The sequence below is a fragment of the Sinocyclocheilus grahami genome, unplaced genomic scaffold (genome assembly GCF_001515645.1).
Source record: "Sinocyclocheilus grahami isolate Dianchi unplaced genomic scaffold, SAMN03320097.WGS_v1.1 scaffold211.1, whole genome shotgun sequence".
NCBI classification, from domain to species: domain Eukaryota; kingdom Metazoa; phylum Chordata; class Actinopteri; order Cypriniformes; family Cyprinidae; genus Sinocyclocheilus; species Sinocyclocheilus grahami.
In genome coordinates, this window is record NW_015505390.1 from 598851 (window position 1) to 605887 (window position 7037).

The 7037-nt window shown below is 37.1% G+C and overlaps 1 pseudogene; it reads left to right on the forward strand.

The window, feature by feature from the left end:
* The first annotated feature begins 3601 nt into the window (after positions 1 to 3601).
* Positions 3602 to 7037, forward strand: part of LOC107595957 (acetyl-CoA carboxylase 2-like) — a 12717-nt pseudogene continuing 9281 nt past the window's right edge.

Consider the following 7037-nt stretch of genomic DNA (forward strand, 5'->3'; position numbering starts at 1 on the left):
CTACCCCTCGGTCCGGCTCCGTCTGCCACACTCGGGCCAGATGCCGGTGTACTCTGCCTGATTCCGGCCGAATCAATCGGGCCAGATGCGGCAGCCGTTAACTTGCCGACACTGCAGCATCCAAGCCAGAATCGTCCTGTCGCCAATGTGCACAGCGTGCCAGACGTGGCCCGGTTTCATTTTTAATAGTGTTCACTAATCATTAGTTTAAAAATTGATACGCAGCTAAAACGTTTCATTTTAATTATATAGATTATAATACATAAATTACATCAAATAATACATAAAAAATAACACGACTTAAATCTATAAACGTCTCATTATGATGAATGCAATTTTATAAAGAACTCACTTGATCTAGTTCGCTGTAAGTACATTTATTGACAATTTACAAAACTATGCAATACAGCAGAGGGAAAAAAAAGTTGTTATACAAAACGTATATATATATAAAACATCACGTTGCAAAATTGCCCTTGCATTTACTCATACTTGGATTGTAACATTTAATAAGTATAACCATTAAACACTCAGGTAACTCTTTACAATAAGGTTTCATTTGTTAACATTTGTTACCTATCTAACATGAACAATGGCAAATACTTCTAAAGCATAGCCTATATTAACCTTAGTTAATGTTAATTTCAACATTTACTTATACATTATTAAAAACAAAACTTGTGTCTGTTAACAATTAACAGTTAACATGAACTAACAAAATTGTTTTATTTATTAACAGTAACAAAGATTAATACATATTGATTGTAACAAATGTATTGCTCATCGTTAAGTTAATTACAACATTTGCTAATGTTAACTAATGGTACCTTATTGTAAAGTGTTACCAAAACGTAAAAAAATTACTACTGTTCCTTGGTTGTTGCTCATTTTCAAATCTCTCAGGATTTATGGCCTTTGTGGTGTAACATGTCTTTCCACATCTTAATCCGGTGATGTTCTTTGTTTGGGAGCTTTCATTTCTGCACCTGTAAAGAGCAAATAATATACAAGTAGGCCTATCTATTACTAAAGGTCTAACTTAATGCGGCAAAGTGAACAAAGTTAAATGTTATAGCAATGTACCTGTTGTTTGACAGACTCTTTAAAGCACTAATTGCAATGATAGAACAATAAGTGGCTGTGCCCATGTATTTATTTAGTGTGTAATATTGTGTTAGCATGCTAATTAAAGGGAGAGTTCTCCCAAAAATGAAAATCTTTTACTCCCCTTCATGTTGTCCATACCTGACAAACTTGTTGGTTTTGAGCATTCTTCAGAGTATCTTCTTTTGAGTTCTGCAGAAAAGCATATGACAGAGGTTTGGAAAAACGTATGTAGCCTAAATGATGACAGAATTCTGGGTTAACTACACTTCCAACATTAAATTAATAGGAACACTTTTCACTAGTCATCACTGTGCAGAAAAATAACAGTGAACACAGAGAATAGAATGCTTAAAAAACACACATTCAGCAGATCCAAAGCTTGCTGTTGTCAGGAGGTATCTTCAGTTAAGGTTCCCCCCCAGTTACTGCAGAAAATAATATACTGTAATGGTCATGCTGACATTTACTTGGACTTACCAACTTTCTCATTGGCTCAAACTGCTCCTTGCTAATCTAGTCAGTCAGATAAGTATAATAAAGTTGATGTCTTGAACTCCAAGCACTGTTCACATGTGTCTGAGGATCAACATATGCCATTTCTTCAGCGATGATAACACTTCTCTTGATTACTACAAAACAGAAATATATATAAAAAAAATGTGGCACACTAAGAAAAATCATCAGTTATTCCTGTGTGTCTCTACATGCTGAGTAAAGAAGCAACCAAAGTAGCAACTAAAGTGATTAACTGTGATACTGTGTTTGTGTTGTAGTCAGTTAACGTGTTTTGGCAGAGGTGAGCATCTGTACATATAAAGTCTGCTTACATTTAGCAGCTGTAAAAGCAGGACAGATCTATTGCATATGATCTCAGACATACTGATGCATTCTCGTCATAAAAATCACTGAAACTACAAACAAACCTTTCTCCTTGTTTTGTTTGCATCCAAGCCACACAAACATGGTGGACATCGCCCACGCTGCGCGAGTGAAGGTGAAACAAATCACCTAAGAGCGCATGCAATGAAGGCAAGCACGTTTAAAATATGCACAATTAAGTGTATAAAAGAATGACCTGCTGCGTTACATAAATAGATTTGCTATTGTTATAAATATTAGAGAGTGTTCTGTTCATAAAGCGTTTTTAATATTGTTTTATTATTTAAGTTTTATCGAATATATTTTGTTTTTGGCAAATTTACGACATTAAATGTGTAGTTAACATTATAAGATACTGTCAGGGTATTAAGTCAATTTTAAAATAATTATGTTAATTATATTGCTATATTATACCGTCTATGACTGAACCAAGCCGAGTCATTGGCAGAAGTGGCCCGGACTTTACAGCCAGATCCGGACAAGTTAAGTTGAACAGGAATCGGCCCAAAAAACACAAAAAAAAACACACACATGCTCCAGAGCGAGCTGCGAGCCACATTGGTCCCGGATAATACCTGCCGATGACGATTCTGAGCCGCAGGTGCCATGGGGGGCCGATTATCTGGGGTGTGACCTTTGTGTCCGGTTACACATCACACATGTTCTGACCTTTGATGTTGTTGTTACTATATTAATTGGTTGTTTGTGAGAACTACCATTCCCTCCCCCTCATTTCTTACCATTTTGGCTGAACTTTCTCCTAGATCCCACACACACTCATACAGAGGGTCCACTCTGTTAAATGGCACTGCTGTGGCTGTCTGCTGGCTAGTTGTAAAAAGAATTGAGTAGGCTACTATGTGTACGCATTACCAGAGGTCTGGACACTGGACTGCTTCAAAGGTTTGAGCTAAACTTTTGATGACAATCCTATCCATTTTTAAAAAGCTAAATGCTTTTTATAATACTTTTTCTTAATTCGTTGAGAATTTCTTACTGAACATGTTAATTATTAACTGTCGGATTTGCATGTGATCCGGTTTTTTTATGTTTGTGATTCAGGTTACATTCCTGATTGTGTGTGTAGGCATGAAGTGTTTGAAACTGTGTGCCAAGGAAATATTTATTTTTCATCTAATAACTTTTTTTTTCATCTAATAATTGCCTATTTCAGCTTTAAATTAACAAAAATTATTTTTAATAATTTATTTTTAGTTAACAATAACAGTATTTCTCTGAATTTTGTTTCCTTAGGCTAACAGAACTGTCAAAACATGTTGACTTTCTCGGCATGAATGAAAATTTTGCATGGCCATGAGAAACACGTTTCTCTGAAACTTCCCAAAGCTGACTCATAGAAATTGGTTATTTAAGCTATATATCTTATTTAGAAATTCAGTATAACCTATGAATGAATGATTCACCCTATAGCTTTTAATATCTGACAAGAGAAGCACATGCACATTTCGCAATGTTTTGGTTGTGTTGCATCATAATATTGCACACTGATGCCATGTTTGTACACTTTTGATTTTGACCTAATTGTGGCATGATTTTTCTTTATGTTTACAGTTGAACACTTACAAAACTCAAGACAAAAATAAAAGGAGCCATCATCTCATTATACAAGAAGGCATATGTGAAACCCTCAAGGTCCACGGGGTGAGAGAGATGCCATCACAAACACCCACCACAGACTGTTCAGGGGAAAACTCTCCTCCAATGGACCCAGAATCAGCAAGCACTTCAACAGGAAATGAGAACATTTCCCTATCAACTACTAGTGATCCCATTGACCAGTCAGAATGCACATAAAAAGCTGTTTCCAACAAGTTTGCCATGGAAACCAGTGAGTCAGATAGGCCCAAATTTGGTTCCAATGTTCAGGCTAAAGAGAGACTTAAGTTTATTCTGGGAGCTTCTGAGGATAATTCCTCCGATGATGAGACTTTGGTTATGGGCCAGACTGCCAAACTTCAGCCCAACAGCACAGAGACACCTAATGCACTACCAAACACGTCATCAGAAGTGCTGCCACCCCCGAATCCATCAGCATGTTTGAGGTGATTATCCTTAGAGATCTTGTATTGTTGTTTGTGTTTGCATGAGGTTTTAAGCTTCAAATGTGCTGTTGACATAACATTAAGATTTTAAAGCCGGTGACATAGAAACATACCAAAATGAACAATTTGAATAGAAATGTGTTTGCATCTAAATGTATTTGCAGTATACCATTAATTGATAGCCTAATTATATGGAATCATTTTATGAAATATTAGCATTTTTAAAATGTACTTTGTCACAATGCAGAATTATTTAAATAAACTAATGAAAGCAAAAGAGTGAAAAAACTATTTTTTTAATCTTTACATTTCTTTTAAAAATCTGTTATTTTCATCAACTCAAATATGAGCTACATCGGATCTTGAATGCAGTGTGAAATTAAAGGGGTCATTTGATGTTGCTAAAAATTATGTTGTGTATTTGGTGTAATGCAATGTGTTTATGCGGTTTATTATTTTCCACATAATGTACATTATTGTTTCTCCTCTATGCCCCGCCTTTCTGAAACTCGTTGATTTTTACAAAGCTCATCGGTCTGAAAAGCAAGGTGTGCTGTGATTGGCCAGCTATCCAATGTGCTGTGATTGGCTGAAACCTCAAGCATGTGACGGAAATGTTACGCCCCTTACCATACTGTGATGCCGTGTCCCGGCGCGATGAGACAACACCAATAAAACCCATTACAAACGAGGCATTTGTTGCATCCAGTTGGGACATAATTACTGATTATAATGACTTATACTGTCTTTTTACGCATTGCGTTGCGTATCGCGCCTCATAAACATAAAACCATGTCTGCATTTGTGATCGGAGAAACGACAAACAACAAGTGCTACTCTACACTGCTCAAAACTTGCATTTGAATCATCAATGGCAAATTCTTTAAATATAAAAAACGTACTTACAGACTGTGAGTCAGAAGCGCCAGACTATCCTTGCAAAGTTGGAACTGCCCCATTTTATTGAAACAGCCTTTGTGCACAGATGCATTGTAGTCTACTCTCCCAGGATCAGGAAACAGTCCTCCATAAAATGCGCTGCACACATCTGAATATTTGGGTTGAACTGTTCTGGAACAGTGTTGTAAATACAACTTAACCACTGATTTCTAGTTGTGTCCTCTTTTGGAAGGCCAAACAAAGTAGTTTCGCTTTCACAACGAAACACTCAGCGTCTCCACGACATGGCGGCGGCGGCGGCAACAACAATACTACAGCGAGAATGAAAGTTACGGCTTCTTTCTTTGCGTGAACATTTGGGCGGTGTTATGCAAATCTTCCCACACAGTGACGTAGACATGTGGGGACGTGTTTAAACAAGGCGTTTTAGGAGGGCGTGGACAAGTCTTAATATTTTTGAAAGAATATCTCTTTGGGTTTGAGACTTTAGCCTTTGCAACTTTAGGGATCTTATCTATGCACGAACAGCTTGTAACACTCCAAAGAGAAAGAAAAATTTGAAATGGCATCATATGACCCCTTTAGTGCAAATAGAGTAGTTCAGATTTTCTCTCTTAAGGCCTTAATGTGACCCACTTTCTTGTTGTAATAGTCTAGTCTTGAGATTTGCTCTTACTACCAGTAGAGGATGCTGTACACCACATGAAAAAGTCCAAAGTTAAACAGGACAGAGTTGTGGACCTGAAATACAGCCATATGGTCATTCTCAGTGATCACATAACCTGTTAAAGTGACATGCCACATTTCTGTACTATTAATGGAAGCAATGCTCCATGATGTCGACTTTCAAAGACATTCTCGTTGTGTTTCAGTGTAAAAAACATTAGTTTTCTTTAAGATTGTATCCAGAGACAAAATACCCTAGACATATATTTAAATATTGTGTCGAGATGTTTTGATGAGGTCCCCGGCCCTTCGTGTGTAGCCCGTGGGACGTTGTTGTCTTCAACAAGTCACCTACTTGACATAGGCTCAGTTGGGTGACTCAGAACCAATGGATAGAGGTTGATAATCCAGAGCAGGACACACTCATTTTGTTTTCCCCGCAATTTTGCAGTGACCAAATAAGTTCATGAACAAGGTAGAATTATTTTGTTTTTCTTTGTATGACATGTTCTGTTCAAATAAAGTAACAAGATTTTTTCATTCTTTGGCTCAACGGTTAGTGTCATTGAAGGCTGATTTCTGTGACAAAGCTACCACTAACAAAAGGTTATCATGTTGTAATATCATCTAGAGATATGTACAAAAAAAAAATCAAACTAGAATTTGCCGCCTTGGGTGGTACCAATTAGTGAAAATTGTGGCCTGGGCCCACAGACTAAATGGAAGTGAAACTTTACAGGCCAAAAGTTAAGGTCATTCTTTTGGTGACATTTGTCTACACAGATCTTTTCTTGTGGTGACATTTGTTGAGACAGATCTGTCTTTCGTTATAGTGATCATACTGTGAACAATCACCTGTTACTATGTTCAGCTGTTTGGCAAACTGCAATCTACAAATGAAAACTCTTCTCAAGTATGCATTCAACATGGCTAGATTTGCACTTTATTTGCACAGGTTGTGGGTAATAAACCTTCAGAAACTTGTTGTAATTTAACAGGTATTTTGCAAGGAAGTTTACTCTTTTGCATTTATTTCTCTGGCGAGAAACCAAAAAACATCCTTACCATGCATGTTTTTCTTAAACATGTGGTGATAGATTTTTGTTTTCCACTGATGACTGCAGAAAATGAAGTGTGATCCTGCTGGTGATCCGCAATTCTCTGCTTAGTTTAAGCTGTCACCTTGGCATATAGTTAGCAGTATTGTAAGCTGCATGTCACTTGTTTGTCTTCTGCATTCCACCTTTTACTGTACATTCATTGCATTACATTCACATTTGCATGGGTCTGTGATTTAAAGTGTAAAGTCAGCTGTAGTTCTACAGTTCAGGGGTTAGTTAAGGGTCAGTCATTAGTACTGTCTGTAGCCTTTATGACAACACATTAAGCTGTGATTGGCTGATTTGCTTGTGGGAGCATTTA